The 18020-nt window shown below is 38.2% G+C and overlaps 1 protein-coding gene across 9 annotated transcripts in view; it reads left to right on the top strand.

The window, feature by feature from the left end:
- Positions 1 to 18020, top strand: part of TSC22D1 (TSC22 domain family member 1) — an 86867-nt gene that overhangs the window by 11940 nt on the left and 56907 nt on the right. The window contains exon 2 of one of the 9 annotated variants that reach the window (XR_005815390.1): positions 17446 to 17552. The exons of 7 other annotated variants lie outside the window; for them this stretch is intronic. The gene's annotated coding sequence lies outside the window, so the exon portion shown is untranslated. Of the gene's footprint in view, positions 1 to 12475; positions 12495 to 17445; positions 17553 to 18020 lie in introns of those variants that run through there. One more of the 9 variants, XM_040541690.1, reaches the window with a different exon arrangement.

The following is an 18020-nucleotide window of genomic DNA, read 5'->3' as shown; positions in this document are numbered from 1 at the left end:
GTTGTTTGGACTGCTCTTGTGACTGCAGTTTAGAAATCTCTCTTTCAAAGAAGATGAAACAAAAACTTCCTAGGCAGGATTTAAATTATACATGACTTGTTTGGCATGTATCGCAACTGAATTGGGATAAGTTTCGTCAAAAAATTAGCTTCTGTCGATTTCCTGAGAGATTATTTTCAGCTTGGTAGCTTTATGAGACTGTTGTGTATACACACATCCAATAGTGTGCTGGTGTATCATGTGAAGAGATTCTTTATTTCTCTGAGGAAGTCGGTTGTTGGTACCATGAATTTAAGGAGGTATTAATTGTCGTTGTCCCTTGATGTCACTTGCAGTGCTGGATCCTCACGAACTCTGAGCATCTCTGAAATCTGGCAAGGAAGGATTCTGGAGTAGTAATTAGTTTCTATTCGGCATTATGGCTTATGTTGCAAGCTGTTCAGTGAAAATCTTGACCTGACCTTAACTTGAAATGTTAGAACTTTTTGATTCACTTTTTTTGGACCGAAAATTCTGAATGTTGCTTATCTGTGTACGTGTGTGTGTGTATGTATATGTACATGAGAATACATACATCTCACTTCTTTTTAAAGAAAAAAAATCCACAAAAACTGCTGGTGAGAAGAGAAGCAATTGCTGCTGTTGGTGTTTCACTTCTTGCATTCACACAAAAATAAGACCAAGTGAAAATAAAATGAGCCATGAGTTAATATTTTAAGTACTTGTTAAATAATTTACTGTACTACTCAAATGAATTTAAGGTATAAATGCACCTCTTTAATCTATTGAATGAGGTTATTATGTTAAGAATGGATCGGTGCATTGTGCTGCCAAGTGTTTCTTTAGTAGGCCTAATATCCTAAATTAGGTGAAATGGCAAGTTACTCATAAGTGCCCAGGGAATGGGGCAGGATGTGCATGTGCTTCCATGTTCTTTTCTTTCTTTCCAAGTTTTTAGGGCTTTTTCCAACTCTAACGGCTTGTAAAAGAGGAGTTCCCAAGCGTGGATTTGATTGGAGAGAGAGGTGTGAAATGTTTATGATGGTGGTTTTTTGGTTTCCTTCTTTCTTTTCTTAGAGGGGAAAGGGATTTCAGTCGGCGTGAAATGGTGTCAGGCCTGTATGTGTTTGAGCCAAGTATACGCAGTTGTTGGCAACTCAGCCTCTTAGAGGAGAGAGGGATAGTAGCCAAAGGGCCTAGTCAGGAGTTGGGGTTCTGCTTTCCCTGCTTTATAACCAAGAGCAGGGATATGATGATCCTGAAAGACTTGCTGTCTGATTTCTGTGCTATTTTTGAAATGATTTTAAGATAGCAGTCCTTTAAAACGTGCAAAATTTAACAAGTTTTCAGTGGTTTATGAAAACAGAGCAGCAAGGCAGGATAGTAATCTGTGTATTCCTGTAGAGGTGCATCCTGTTAGGAACGAAGGAGGCTCTACAACACTGCTGCACCGAAACCTGAGTCACCATTTTGTCATGAAAGCATAGGTTAGCCTCTTCTCTGAGGTTTCACTGACTTAGCTCTTGGGATGTGTGTATTCTTAGTGCTGCTTGCTTGTGCTGGAGCACAGCAGTGTAATTGAGCAGTCTTTTCATTTCACTGGAAATTAACATGTAAATGGCAGTTGATGACTTGCATGAGGATATTTTTGGCTTCTGAAGAATACTGAGATCTGTGGAAGTGGAAAAATAAATATTAACGTTGTTATAGCAGACAGTTGTGGCTAGCAGTAGTTATCTTTTTTTGCATTTGTCTGACTGTGAGAATCTGCTCGCTGAGAATCTTTAATGTGCATATTTGCTGTCAAAATGCTTAAAATACTTTAAACATGGAATTTTAGTGCCTGTGAAGCTATTGGATGAAAGTGTTTTCTCTGAAGGTGTCACAAACAGCTCTCCAAAGAATTTTTTAAGGGACATTGAAATTCTGCTGTAATTGTTCATATATATTTTCACGTAGAAGACTGTGTTGAGACTAAACAATGTGTTGAAACTAAACAATGTTTAAGAAAGCCATGCAACCTTCCATCTTAGTACCTCTTAGTTGAAGAAATGTATAAGGAAGCTTTTTTAAAATTATTTTTAGGAGGAGATCCTTCTTAGTCCAGCCTCCAAGCAAGGTAGTCTAAACTACCCTTGATATTTCAGGAACATAAAAAAATATAAGTATCTAGTGTACTACTACTATATATCTATATATAGTGTATTATTTATCTATATTTATATTCATTCTTAAAATGTACAGCAACAAATACATTGGATATTGGGATATCTCTGTTAAATGGCCTGTGTATATTATATTCAAATATAGACTGAAGATCAATGTAAGACACAGGCAGTTATTCAAAATCCCAAACATCTTTTCTTTCTTATTCCACTTCGGCTTTTAAAAATACCTGCAATTCACTGAAATTATAGGTACTCTTTAAAATTGCCTTCTCAAAATGGAACAGTCACGCAGGCTGCGTTTGTCTGATAATATTGCCATGTAGCTTTGCACAATTTGGCATGGACAGCTTGACACCGAGGTCTGTGTTCAGAAATGTTCAAATATAAGTTTTAATCTTCTGTAGTGAATCGTAGTATGTGTATGTAGATCTTTAGTTGCTAGAACTTCTTAAATCCTATCCAGTCTACTAAGAACTTTTGCTTTCCCGAACACCCATCGTAGAATGTAAGTGTAATGGAAAATCACACTGTATGAACCTCTATTTTTATAGGAATGTCAAGATAGGAAAAGAAATAAAGTAACTTCCAATTCATTTTTCTCCAAAACATCAACGTTTTCAATTAACATATTCAATTCAGTGACTTACCAGTCTGTACGTCAGGATATACTTGCACTGAAATTATTTTATAGCTTAATAGTATTTTTCTGTAACACTTCTTATGCCAAATATAAATTTAATATCTTAGGATAAAGTGTATAAAGAAGTTAATGAAATTATTTGTCCCCGTGCAAAATACTTCTGATGTGACTGGCAAACGCTGGATATTTCAACTTGTGCTTATCAGTTGTTTGTGTTCAGCCACTGGCATATGTTGTCTGCCTCTAATGAAGAGGGATGATTATATTTTAAAAAAAAGTGCTGGAAACGTTTCGCTTCAGAAATAAGAGTTAGAAGAAGTAATTACCATAGGTAGTCTAGTCTGCCTAAAGTGACCACGAAAGAAATGTACCAAACATAATTGCGGGTAAAAGTAAGTAGCCTTTTTTTCTTAATGAAAGAAAATCTAGCCATGGCTAAATACTATTTAATTATAGTGTCTGTCAGTGAATGTGACCAGTTCCTGTGAGACTGTCCTTGGGTACTAACAAAGGTTGTTTTTAATCTCAGATGGCTAAGTAATGGTTTGAAGTGCAGTGTCTCAAAAGATAGGCAGTATTTGTCTGTAAGTATGTTAGTGGGTTGCATTAAGATTGCACAGACACGGACCATGAAACATGAAAATTAAGGCAGTCTCTTGCATCTTGGCTTTTCTGAAAACTAAATACAAAAATTGTCTGAAACTAAGGCATAATGGCAGGATGGCTGCTGTTGGCGTGGTGTCTTGGTTGTCTTGAAGGCAGACTTGTGTTATTTCATCTAATTGAGTAATCGATAACAACACTAATAGAGGAGGCATCCACTGAAGAGGGGAGCTGCATATGGCACGTGAGGTGGAGAGCTTGGAAACTCTCAGTTCATGTTCTGGAGAGGTTTGTGCAATGGAGATTTCTGAACCTTCAGCTTTGTACAAGGAAGGCATCTAGAAACAGCCATGCTTTTCTTATCTTCAGTATCATTTCTCTGGAAGGATGAGTCCCTCTCAGTACTTTATGGACACAGGCTCTCTGCAATAGGAAGAAGTGGAAGAAGATGACAAGCTTTTGGCCACCTACTGTAGGTTTTGTACAGTCTAAGTATGTCCTAGTGTTTCGGGGATGCCATGTTCTTGGAAGTGGCTGTTTTAATTGCTGTAGCCATCGCCTTCAAGAGTTGTAGGTAATGATTGATGTGAACTGTTGTATTGAAGCTTCTCTGTGTCGCTGTGAATACTTACCTAAATACTGGCTTGGAAACTTTATTCTGCTCTTTCCCTGATAACGATGGCAAAGTTTAACACTTGCAGAGCTAGGTTATGCTGCTTGAGGCAACTCATTAAGAAAAATGAAGTCCTCATTCCTCATCATCCTGTTTTTAAGCCTGGAATAGTTTCTCGCAGTTCTTATTTTCTGACGCTGTGTTGTGCTTTTTCTGTTGGAGTTTGGTTCAGCATCTCCTGTTTTTGCTTCAGAACGCTGGAAGAATAATGACTTGGGTTCAGAAAAACTAGTCTCTCTGGTGACTAGAAGTGGTGGAAGGGGTAAGATAAAGGATAGTGTTTGTGATTAACCATATCATGTTTGTGTGCTGCTAGTTCGCCATGTCACACTGTGGGAAGACCTGCTTTTGTATTTTCCCTTTGTTTTCCTAGAGAGTCACACTTATTTAACCAGAAGTCCTTTGTCCTCTCCTCTTAGAGTAGGCTTGCTTGCTCCGAACTCAAGCCTTTGAAAATAAAAAACTAGTGAGTTAAGGCCTGGTGTGTTGCTGTAGCCTTTACTAGGACATTGTAGAATTCAGTTAGTGTTGTATTTTAATTAATGACTAAGTATGATCTACTGCGATTAGAAAGAATTCAAAATAAAATGGCAAAGTAGTACCTAAAACAAGAAACACAAATCTCTAAAGCTGAATGGTAAACTTCCATCTCACTACTGGTTGAGACCGTGACTCAGAAGGAGCCTAAAGCTATAACACATACTTGTTTTGTATTTTAGGTTATAAATGAAAACTAGTTTAGATCAAGACCTGGTACCAGTAAATGTGCAGGTAAACGTATTTTTTCTGAGACAGGTTACCCATAGTTTCCTTCTGCAGCAGCTTCTGAGTTATCTGGTGCTGGCACTTATTGAAGACAGGATGCTTCTTCATACCTTTTTAAAAAACTTTTGTTGAAAATAGTTTGGAAGTATGAGGGCAGGAGAAGGAACTGATGGAGTCAAATGGAAAAAGAGGTACAGAAGAAGGCCATACCCCAAACTGTTTATAGAAGCGTGAGTGATCACAATTGATCACATGGGCTGCTAAAAGCTGGAAAGCGAGGATGTGTTTCTTTGTGGAATAACAAAAGTTGAGAGGTAGGGAAAGGTGTAATTACTACCATGTTCTTAATTTGAGCTGCATTTTGAAAGATGTCACGTAAGCATGAAGCAAGATATTTACAGTGTCATTAACAACAAAAACATTCATTCACAATCGTTATTTTTCAGGAAGCTGTTCTCGTGCTTGAAAAATGTAATGGTCAGCACAGCAATGGCTTAAAATAGCCCTTTGGATGCTACAGCACTGACATTAGAGCCCCACTGGCAAATATCCAAGAGCCCTGTAAACGAAGAAGAAAAATGCTTTACGTGTTAAACTTGGTTTCAGAAGGCAGCTTCTGATGTTTAGTTTCGCTGAAATTTTGAAATTTCATGCCTACTTAAAACTACTGCAAAGTTTAAAACCCTGTGAAGAGTCTCTTCATAGAAACAGTTCTTATTGGCAACACAAAAATAACTGTTATAGGAGTGCATGTAGGGTGGCTAACTGCGCTGAAGTGAAGCAGTAGCTGTATCAGTAGGATCAAAAGAAATAAGCTTCAACAGTTGCATGCTTCTGTTTTTCCTACTTGCATGTTTTGCAAATGCTTGGTTGCCTTATCAGCATACACTGTAGGCCTTTCTAGGCAAATTCATCTTTACATAAATGTGTTTAGTGGTTATGTGATAGAACTGAGCCATGCCATTTGTCCCCTGCTACACAGCAGGAGGAGGGAAATCCTTTAGCAGCCGCCTTTCTTGCTCCTACTGAAGTCATCCTTAGTAGTTCTACATTCCCCCACAGGAGGAAAGATGCCTTCTCTTATGATACTCTCTCTCAAAGCTTCTGTGAACAACTCCATTAGCTGTTGCTAATGAATAAATAAGCAAGTAGCAAGCATTAAAAATTACCAGGTTCTTAATTTTACTGCTGCCTGCGAAGGTCTCTGAATAAGAGATGTGAAATGCTTCTTGCGCTTCCCCTCCCAATTCTGTCAGGTGAGTGCTGGTACCAAAGCTGCTGAGAACTGTCTTCACAGTGGAAAAGGACAGGACAGCTCCACTCCATTCACGACTGCATGGTTGCTGTTGCAACAAGAGCACTAGTGGTCATTTTGAGAATCTGAGAGATCTGATACACATTTGTCAAAGCACTTCCTCATCACGGTGCTGCTTCTCTCAAGCAGTTACGCTGTTCCATGCGGAAAGATACATATGTCCTTGTTATGCTTTATTCTAGCAAGTAACACTGAGGAGGAATTGGACTTTACTAATAACTTCTGAAACACGTTTTTCAGGACTTGCAAATTTCTAGAATTGCTGGTGTTATCAGATGCTCTGCAGATCAGCAAGATGTCAGAGGTCACTAAACCCTAGAGGAGACAAGTAATCTACTTAAGCTTTTTATGACTTTATTTAGAACACCTAGCTCTATTGAGAATAGCTTTCTTTCCATTGTGTTGTATTTATTTTTAATCCATTCAGCAGTCATTCTGGGCAAATAATGTTCTGCTTAATGCATTTGTGCTTGAATGAGACCTGAATGTGCTCCCAAAGGGAGTACTATTGTGGTGTGGTCTTGAGTCAGAACTTGGGTTAAGATGAGCCCCAGCTACCATGTCTGCCATTCCCTCTTTGTATTGTGGCTCTCGGCTGCATATTAGTATTGTATTGGATTATACCTCTCCCAGGAATCCTACTTCATAAACTGGAGGAGTTTGCAGACTTCTCAGGAGTTGTATTTGGTGTTTGGAGGTGTTTGATTCAATTTTAATGGGGTGGGATGTGGGTTATACAAAAACAATGCAGTTACTTTGCAAGTTAGCAGTAAAATGAGTAATAAATTTAGAAATACTGGAAGCCTAATGATCTTGTTTTAAATATAAAAAGTTCAAAACTTTTTTAAAGACTTTTTAAAAAATTAATCCCAGTTACTAAAGCCAGTAAGTTGTTGTAACGTTTTCTAAGTATCAAAATCAAAACATTTCAAATGTCCCCTGCTAGCTGCAACATTGGGTAGTACTGAAGGGAGTTAATGCTTGTCTTAAAATTAAAAAGCATTCTTAACTTAAAGCACTCATAAATTCTTGAGTATATGATTAGAAAGTTAGTATACAAAGCTAACTAGAACTCTGTTAACCAAGTGTTCTATTTACACCTTACTGTTCAGGAAATTTATTTCTTCCTCCTTCTGGATAGTCTTGAAATTTACATCATTTTATGTAGGTGATGTAAAATGCTGTTATGGGAAGGATAATGTGTTAAAAGTAATTGTACAGTTTTCTCAGGAAATGGAAGTGAAGCTGGTGAAGGGTCAAGAGAACAAGTCCCATGAGGAGCAGCTGAGGGAGCTGGATTTGTTTAGCCTGAAGAAGAGGAGGCTTGAGGAGACCTCATTGCTCTCTACAACTGCCTCAAAGGAGGATATAGTGAGGTACGGATGGGTCTCTTCTCCCAGGCAACAAACAACAGGACAAGAGGAAATGGCCTCAGTTCGCTTCAGGCGAGGTTTAGGTTGGATATTAGGAAAAACTTCACTGAAGGGGATGTGAAGCATTGGTACAGGCTGCCCAGAGAAGTGGTTGAGTCACCATCCCTGGAGGTATTCAAAAGATGTGGAGGTGTGGTGCTTAGGGACATGGTTTAGTGGTAGACTTGGCAGTGCTAGGTTAACGGTTGGATGTGAAGACCATGGAGGTCTTTTCCAACCTAAATGATTCTGTGATTCCGCTCTATGAATTTAAATATTCAGAAATAAATAACCATAATTCTTAGGCGAGTGCTTATGACTTGCTTGTATCTACACGAAGAGTGACAGATGTGAACACGATACATTCCTGCAAGATAAACTAGGTGCAGAGGACTGGGGAGAAGGATGCAATAAATTTATAAACTTGCATATGGCTTTACTCTCGAGAAACTGTATGTGACCCCTTTTTGTCTAGTATGAGTTTGCTTATCTCTGTAAAACATCCTGGGGGAAGTCTGAAGATGTCCAAGAGTAATAATGGGCTAAATTATTCAAAGTACTTTTTGTAGCACAGGATCAGTTGCTGCCACCTGGAGCCAAGTGATTCTGTAGGACGCTGTCTGCTGGGTTGGATAAGTTTATACACCTCATTAGGCTAATAACCTAGTGCCAGTAACTTCAATAGGTGGCTTTTGCAGAAGGTCCTTTTGCACAGTCAGTTACAGTTTCATCAGATAGCATTGCTGGAAGAACGCAGTGCTGGCTGTGGAGACGGATGGAATATTACTCCTGCTGGATGAGCACTTAAGGTGCTCCTGATAACACTTCTCAGTTGTAAGTTGAAAAGTGTTGGCTTTGTTTTCCTTTGAGAAGAATTGTCACAACTGTTTGCATTTGGGAAATGATTGTGCTGTTGTAGGCTTGAGACTAAGCAAAGAAAACAATGAAGGATCACAGTTTCTAGAATCTGGGTCTTTAAATGTTTTGGTTTGGTGAAATGGTATGGCTTAGATGCTTTTTTAAAACTATATATCACAATGACATGGAAGCTTTTTTAAGGAGGAAAAAAAAAATGACTGTCAGTAGAATGAGGATGAAGACATAGCTAAGAGGGGAAAAAATAAGGAAGCCAGACCAGCTCAGAGCATAATTCTTGTACTGTCTAAAGACCTTTGAAAACAGCGACTGCTGATGTCAGTGCCCTCAAAGAATGTAAAGGGAAATAGAAGCACTTGTATATTATATGGCTCTGCTGGAAAACCTGTTACTCTTGCTGGTATGTGACTTAATTTAAAGAATAGACTGGTAAAATTCAGAAGCTTTAGGAGTGATCGGATGGAAAAGTGTACAAGTAGAATTTCAGTGATCGTATTAGTACGTGTATTATTCAGTGGAGTGAGGCTGAAATGCAAATTTTTGGGGGATTGTTTGAAACTTATATGGAAAACATGAGCTGTTCTAAGGACTGTTGAACCTGATTCAGGTTATTGTGTACAGCATTTTCTATTTTGGTTTGGACCATCTGATCTCCCAGATTATTTAAGCTTTTTAGTTGCTGCACAAAAGAGCCTTACATCATGTTCCAGCATCAAAACAAGCTGTTAAATTCTTTGTTTGTACTAACAGTTTTTGTCCTTTTAAGTTTAATATAATTGATTCAAATAATTAGCTATGTAAAAACCCTACTTAATTAAAATCCCAGCACCTGAGGTTTAATGCACGAAAGCTTGGGTTGGAAAAGGAGATCAACAAACAAATCCGTTGCTTAACTTTTTAATTGATACTAGATCGTTCTTGCAATCCTGCATAAATTCGGGAAAAGGATTGTTCGCATATTTAGGGTTTATGATAAGACGGTTATTTCTGTGCTGTGTCTAGGCAGGAGGAATTTCAAGGACTCTGACAAATGCTTATTATTTCTAGTTATGTAGAACCCGTTTTTCTACAGAGGAAAAGGAAGAATGATGTAGCCAGGGAAGAATTTTCTACTGGAATTTGCTTGTAGCTAATTCATTGAGATTTTGTACTGCAACTGCTTATTTATGGTTTTGCTTTTGACTAAGTGAACATTAACAGAAAGGGAGAAAATGTGAATTGCTGTAATTTAACACTGAGTTGATTATATTTGTTCTTTGAGCCTCTTGCTTACCTTTTGCACCAGCGAACCACAGAAGTAAGAATTTGGATGTCTTTCCCTTGAGGCTCCTCATTTTTTCACAATTTTGACTTTTTTTGAGTAGTTTCTCATTACTATTCACTCTACATTTAGTTAACACTTAAGGATATAAAAAGCTTGTCTTAAAAATGAAGATTTTAGTAATGTAGCTTTAGCTTAAATCGTACATGTAAAGAGCTTTCATTGAAGTCAGTGGGACTGTTCATGAGTCATATTACAGTTCTTCTTCCATGTTTACAGTATCATGTTTTCTGTCATTGATGTGGCTATTAGTTTATAAAAGCTAAAACAGACTTCATGGCATTGACTCCAAATCTTTGATGTATAGTTAAAGCATGATGATATATAATATAAAAACAGAACATAAAATGCTCATGCTAATTTCAGTCTTTGGCCCGGTTTAAATAAATCACTGTCTTTAAAGGGTCCCAAGTGACTATAAATGTTTACTTAACAACTAGGGAGGAGTGATTTAGTAATATTTATATAACTCATTTAATTCTGCTTATGGGTTTGAGTTGATAGTAATTAAAAACACAACACTTCAGCATGATGCATTATTATTAATAGTCGTGCTTCAAGAGGGGTTACGTTACTTGCTTCCGGTTCTTTTAGTTTATTTAGTAGTCATGGTATGTACTCATTAAAACCAGGGTATCCCAAGCCATCCTGGTGAAATTCACCTGAAGTCAATAAAAATAGTGTCCTTGAATATTACTATCTTTGCTCTTTTTGGAACTGGGTCTTTTGAAGCTGCAGCTCACGCTTCTCACGTCTTTTGGTGCTTCCTGGGTTAAGTCACACTGATAGATAAAAAGGTTCAGACGTTGTCTGTAGCTGTCTCTTGGCTCTCTAGTTTCAAAACAAGTAGTTATCAATTAAAAAAAGTTACTGATAAGCTTCAGGTTTGTATTAGCTGGAGAAGGAGTTAGTTTTCACTATACCTTTTACACCCTTGAAACTAAAGTTGTAAGATGAAGGCTTTTTGTGTGATGCCCTGGTTTTGCTGTATGTGGAATTTTAATTAAGAATCAATAATAGACTCTTCCCATCAGTTAAGGTACAGCGTATTGCCTGGAAGAGGTTCTCAACAAATAGAAAAAGGCTTCCCCTAAATTGGGAAATACCAAGTTGTGACACGTATATAAACAAGAAAGTTTACTGATTTGATAATGAGGTGTCCGAATGATACGTTAAATATAGTTACTTATACAAATGGCCTTGTGGCACGCGGTGCTCCACTGTGAGTGGGGTTGTTCCTGTAAAGAAAAAGCCTGCTTTTCCAAAGGTTTGTATACAGGTCCCTTACGGACAGCTTCTGTTTTCAGTGATAAAGTACAAATGCCACTGTTACCCATCCTTAATGAGCAGGAGGAGGGGAAGGTGAGGAGAGGTGGCTAGCTCCCAGCCCTGCTTGTTTCCATCTCAGGAGGCAGTACCCTGGAATATCTTGTAGCTTATTGTTCCCGTTGTAGCTTATTATTTCTTTCTGCTAGCTGACCCTGCTTTGACCTCCCTTCCAATCACAACTATTTGGTGATTCTGTGATAAATTCAGACTTCTTATTCTTTATAAAACATCCTTTAAAATACATTGCATATGGGACAAGAATGCATGGTGTGACGTTTTTTGTCTTATGAAAAGAAATGAACAAAAATGGGACCTGTGATGTTAAAACAGGAACTGGTGAAGGCTGTGCTTCCCTGAAACAGAGATGGCATTCTTTCTTCGTCAGGCTGAAACTGGAAGTCTCAAATACCTTAGTTCTATGTGTAGACTGCAAGTCTGACTTGTAGTATTCCCCTTCAGTTTGCAGTTAATTCTTGTTTTCTCTAGAGCACCTATAACTTATTCCTGACACACACCTGCACTGAAACCTTTTTAAGGAACTTGAATTAGGTACTGCTGTAAATTCCAGTGGTTGGCTTGTGTCAGACTGCTTGCTTCCTTCCTAAGGTCATTCCTTACCTTTCTCTGTTACCTGTATTTTTGCCTTTCTGACCTGTTGGTTTGCTTTATTTGAAGGTTTCAAATGGGATGTTTTGGGAAGGGAAAGGAGGTATGGTAAATGTACTGTAGTGTTTTATCTGACAAGTGCATGATTCTGGCATTGGTTGTTATTGGTAATTTAGTTGACTACTCTCAGTTAGAGAGAGAAAGCATCTAGCTTTCTGTAAACTAAGCTTTCTTGAAGGACCATATGGAAAATAAGTTTATTCTGCTATCTATAGCTGGTGTTTGCCTGTTTGACCCTTTGTATCCTTAGAGCCATGTCTTGCCCCCCTTCCTGGCTCCTTTGGTCTTGGAATCCACAGCACAGTCAGCAAAGCTGTCTTGAGCTCAACGCCTTGGGATTTCTAACGTGTTTTTATGCTGACTTTTTGGGGGAGGCATCTGGGGGTGGGGTGGGGAAGAAGAGCCTTGGTTTTATTTTTTTACATTCCAAATTCCTTTTCACTGATGCTTACAGAGGAGAGAACAGAAGCCTGAAGTAAAGCTCTGTAAAGTTTGACAGTATTGAAGGGGAACCTGTTGACCTGCCTCTCTCTGTGTGCCAATTCTGTTTTTTCCTTTGCGGTATGCTGTTACCCTGCTGCTTCAGGCAGCAGCCTGCAAGTTTCTGGACAGCTGTCAGCCTGTGCAGACACTGAAATTCCTCCCAGAGGAAGCTGCAGCTAGGGATGTGTAAGTCAGCTGTAGGAGCAGAGAGGCAGATCCTTTGGGCTTGCTGAATTCATCTAGGTAAGTCCTAGGGTGATCACTAGACCTAACATAGGGTATTTTTGACCTATTGATTTCAGTATTCCAGCATCAGAAGCCTCTGTTCATCACTTTTCTCCTTTTGTGTCTCCCGAACTTGTAGAGAATGTGGCATAACTGGGTGAAAATGACATGCTCAGACTTTAGTTACACCAGTAATTGAGAACTTGTTAGGTTTTTTGTGGTTTCACTTTGGCCAGTGAGCAGACCAGAGTGGGTGTAATGGAGCCAAGAAAACGGAATATGCTGTTGAATCCTTGTTCAAACTATTTCTTTGCCTGTTTGTTAAATTGCTAAATGCCTTTGGCAGATAACTCAAGGCAAAACAAAGGTGGAGGAATTGGCAACTGCATGCCTCTTCATACACCCTGTCTAGAGCCTGACTACTTTTTCATGAGCTTCTGTGAAGCTTTTAGAAAATGCTAGAATGCTAAATATTAAAATAGGAGAGAGCAGATAACTGAGCCAGGCCCTGTATTTTGGGGTCTCATTATAGCACTGTGGCAGCAGGAGTTTCACAAATGATAACCCTGGTTTTCTGTGATGCCTTTTTAAGATACCAGTGTTATGGATGAGGAATCTCTTAGACTTCAGATGTTGTCCTGAACGTAACATAAAAATGAAAGCAAGTCTAAGAATAAAGTCAGCTTGAAAAACAAACCAGTGATTGTGGCCTCAGTTGAGTTAAATCACCCAACAAACCAGACTGTATCTGAACAGTGAAGGAAGAAATGAATGCCCTTTTTTAGATGTGCAGCTTAGAAATTGGAGAAAACTCAACAAAACCATGCATTTTTTTTATTGCATTTCAGCTGAAGTCCTGAGACTCCCAAATTCTTCTTTTCATGATGAATTCTTCTTTTCATTGATATTATCATTCATGCAGCCTAACGTAGTAAAATGGAAGTTAAAGCTGACAAAACTTTTTAGTTTATTTAGAAGGATAAATTTAATATTAGCTGCTCTCTTGTCAAGCACAGCAGTCACTGCTTTTAATAAATGTTTCTGCTAGTTGATGTTGCTGTGTGAAATTAGAATGGCTCTTAAATATTTGGCAAGTAAGACAAATGTTGAACAAACTACACTTGAACAGTTTTTTTTGGAAACAAAAACATTGAGGCTTGCATCAGGTCACGAAAGAAAAGCTGAATTGTACTTAAAAATAGCATAGCTGATGCAATATTCAGGTTAATGTTCAAGCCTAAGTGTTATACCCATAATGTGGGCTCTGGTCCTGCAAATGGCTTAATAAACGCAGAAAGTTAGTGCTGCTCTTGCAGCATGCAAGTCAGGGAAGTTCAGCCAGTGGCTCTGCTTCAGGGGGAGTGTAGGATGTAGGAACCAAAGCTAAAAGATTTGACTTCCGTGTATCTGTTTTCCCCCCTCCCCAGGCGTTTTTGTTTGTTATTTGAGAAACAAACAATATATTCCATGAGTATTAGAGTTAAAACACAAATAGGTAGCCCTTCTAGGACTTCCCATCGGAAATCCCTTTTACTCTGGCACTGCAGTTATCCCTTTCCTATTGCCATGCTGCTCTTCCCTTCCCTTTGCCCCTGATACATTAAGTTCTTGTATCTCTTTCCTCTTCCTCTCCCCCTGTAATTTCCCTTTTAGTGGCTGCCTGAAGAAGGCATGGTGCTGCTGCTCTCTGAGCTCAGGATGTGCTGCCTCGCTGCTCCAACAGGGGAGGTGTCAAACTGGATTTACATTGAACCATCGATTCAAAAGTTGTCTTATAGGGAAGATGCAGCAGAAACACTTTGTCCTCTTTTTTTTAAGGCCCTGTAAAAATTGTGGTAGAACAACATGGGCAGTAATCTTGCGGAATCTGGAATGGTTTATCCCTTCAAACCATTTAAGTGTGGTAACTAGTAATTTGCAAGTTCATGGGGTTTTAAACTGTGTGTGTGAACTAAATCACCTTCTAGTAATGTTTAGTCATTGGCTAAATAAAACGAGTAATTCTAATAAAATATGTAGAAGGGCTTATAGTTCAAACAGCTATGAGCCTACTTTTCCTAAAGAAAAAAGTGTTTTTTTGTATTTAAAGTTAGCTGCAGTTCTGACGTGGATTGACAAGCTTGCTTGAATTTGTCTTCCTCACAGTGAGTTAGGTTCCTTCCCTTTAATGGTGTGCTTTATGGCTAGTCCATATGGGTTACTCAAAATTGACATCCTTTTCTGTGATGTCCTGCTTGTTACCTCAGACGATTTACACTATATATTACACTATATATTTATGCTCCAAATTAACAGACAGTAGTATAATTTAGTTTACGGTAGATTGAAAGCAGGGGAGTCAGATGATATTAACTTTTCTGATTGCTGGCTGCTAAATAGACTTGTTTTACATTATTATTGCATTTTACATTATTATATTATTTTACAAATTTTGTTTTACATTAGTATTTAGGACGCTACTGAGATAGGCAGCCTTTTGTTATGGTAGGTCTTAAGTGACAAAGAAGAGGGAAGGAATTTGTGTTGTGTTAATGCATGCTGGGGAGTGCACGGGGAAAGAAGACCAGTTTTCTGTAGTGAAAAGAATTTTAAGACGTTTATTCTTTCTCTCTTGACTTTCCTTTTAGAATGCTTACAGTTCATAGTTTCTTTAACTGCAACTTAATAAGCAGGGGTAAGAGTCATCATATGTTGGTGTGCTCTTTTAGTGTATAATCAATGTTACTTTGCTGAAGTTAAGCAGCTTCAGGTTTTGTAGAGCTCAAAAATCTGAGAGATCCTTTTAATGATTCCTTTCCTTAAAGACTGGGGTTGTCATGTTTAAATTACTTGCTCTTTGACAATTATCTGCCAATGTACAAGCTGCTAAAGGGTGTTTAAGTGGTTCTGTTGCAGTTGTGGAGTACCACCCTCCCCACCTCTCCTCTCTATCTCCCAGTTCTCTCTTCCCCACTTTGGAGATCGGAATCATCCCTCTTGTTGTTTTGTTGAATTCAGAATGTGTTTCACTGCGTGTTTTTTGTTAAAAAAAAAAAAAAAAAATGCAGTAAGTATGAAGACATTCTTATTTGCTTGTGGTAGTGACAGGCTATCAATACTTTGTTACTGCTTTTGTTTTTCCTAATGCCCTTTTTTCTGTCTACATATTTTAAATGTACAAGAGAAGAATTGGTGAAGCAGAATGTTGAGTCATAAGCTACACTGATGGAAAAAAGACTTCTGCTTAGCACAGGCTTGAATATTCCATATTTCTTAAAGTTGTGTTCAGTTCGTGTCATAAAGAATGTTTTAATGGTGCATTGCAACATGCCACTTAGTGCTCACCAAAATAGTTCGTACAGCTTCTCTCCAACAAAGTTGTGCAGTTGCCTATGCAAGTATGATTAGAATGTATTTTATTGGGTACCATCAATGATTCTTCTGTCATCCAGGCTGCTTAAATATATATGCATGTTGTGTTTTATAAGCTAGAGTGCAAGAACTTGACTGGTAAAAGGCAATTCCCTGATGACTTGAAAAAAAAAACACCACACAGGACATTGAAAGATTGCCAGAGCTAGGAAAAGCAGAGTGTTGCAGTAAGCTGCATCTTGAAATATGAACTTGGCAGTTCTCTCTGAAGAATTTTTCCTTTGGACTGAAGTCTACAATAAAAATACTTAAGAAATAAAGGAATAGAGAGTTACTTGATGCTAATATATAGAATTGTTCGTGTAAAAGATACTCAGCGTAATGGTTGCCCAGCCAAAAAGGGAGGAGAGGAAAAAAACAGTTATGCTGTATAAAACTCTAGTCCAGTTTGCAAAATGCTTATAGGGATTTCAGTTGTGCAGCTATTAAACTATGACAAAGAATTACTTAAAACTTGGGGAAACAGCTATTTGGAAGAGTAACTACACTTAATGCAAACTCATTCTCAGTTGAATTCTATGTAATGCTTAACTTTACAGCCTCTAGAGAAGGGATTTTGAGCACATGCAAACAGTGACTTTTACTTCATTAGGCATCAGTGTTGCAGTTTTCCTTAAGCTGGCTATGTCAGGCTTTGTCCTGTTTTCTGTGCTTTCCTTTTTGTATTTTTGGTTGACTAGAAAAGGGAGTTCTAGTTAAATAATAATTTGAGAATGTGTAAGATACTTTTGTTACAACCTTTCCTGCATGTAGAAATAATGCTTGTGAGATTTTTGGCTTTTATTTTTCTTTGGTAGCTAGGAAGCCCCTCAGATGAAAATATACTAGTTTGTTCACATATACCATGAGGCTAAGATCTGATAACTGTAAGGCAGACCTCTCTCTGGTCCTGCTGCAAACTAATTTTAGAATCTTGCCTTAAAAAGAAAATGTGATGGAAGGGAAGGAAAGGAGCCTCGCTGGTCTTTTATAGGAGAGCTGATCTTAGGAACTTACAGGCAGAAGCATTTTATTAAATATAACAGCTATTTTGAGGAAATGGTGATTTTTACATTTTTGCACAGATCAGGCAACTAATGCCATGCTAAAAAACCCGTCATGTCAATAATTTCTGCTGTATATAGTTGTTCAGGTTTGCTTTCAAAATAAGCTTTGCATGTTGTATGTATTGATCATACGTAGAGGTGTTCAGTAATGATTCAAATGGTGTTTTCTATCAAAAGGGTTCTTAGTCTATTGCATATTTGTGTGGGAAGCTCTTTTTATCTGTCCTGGATTGCACTTACTTTTGTCAGTGAAGTCTTTATTTAAATGAAGGAAAGAGAGGGTCCTGTGAGATTCAGGGTATGGTTAAACACCCCAGATCAGTTAGTGGGGTAAGTTTCTATGTGGTTTGGATGTATGGTGTTTCTTTTCCCTGTTCTGAATAATTCTGTGCAAGCCACTAAGTCTGGGCTAGAAATAGATCTTTGTGCTCTTATCTATTTTATCATTATGTATGACTTGCTGCTGTTTTTTCCTTTAACACAACCTAAACCAAGTGCTAATATTTCAACAGATACAGAATGACAGTCAAACATTGCACACTGGTATGCCTGTGAAGAGGCACTGCCAAAGTTAATTGTGTCTAGTGCAAAAGCTGGGAGTTCTGGCTGATCAAAGCAGGTAGGTGTGAAGGTGCTTGCATGGAATAGAGATACAGGGGAGCTCAGTGCAATCTCAGCTCTACTTAAGCAGAGCCAAATAACATTTCAGGTGTCCTTTACCTCAGCTGACTTCAGAGTATTCGCCTATAAAACTCGCGACGGTCTTACTTCAACTCATGTTTGGGAAGAGTCATGCAATTTTAATTTGATACTAAAATATGGGTGAACTTGGGGCAGTGGTTCAGTAAGGAAAACTATTAAGTCAGCAAACTTAAGAAGTCAAAGTGTTTTTTGTGTGGTGGTAGCAGTACAAGATAATCTAGAATGCATTTTTCATGTACTGTTACTACTTAGTAGGCAAAAATAATAAAAATGTAAAACAGAACTGCCACGGGAATTCTTTAGTTGAGTTTTGAACCCAATGGCCAGACTTCCTGTTGCACAAGTATCGTGGTGAGCTTGCGCATCATTTGCAAGTCATGACTCT

The sequence above is a fragment of the Cygnus olor genome, chromosome 1 (genome assembly GCF_009769625.2).
Source record: "Cygnus olor isolate bCygOlo1 chromosome 1, bCygOlo1.pri.v2, whole genome shotgun sequence".
Taxonomy (NCBI): domain Eukaryota; kingdom Metazoa; phylum Chordata; class Aves; order Anseriformes; family Anatidae; genus Cygnus; species Cygnus olor.
Note: the sequence above shows the minus strand (reverse complement) of the source record. Positions and strands in the feature narration are given on the sequence as shown.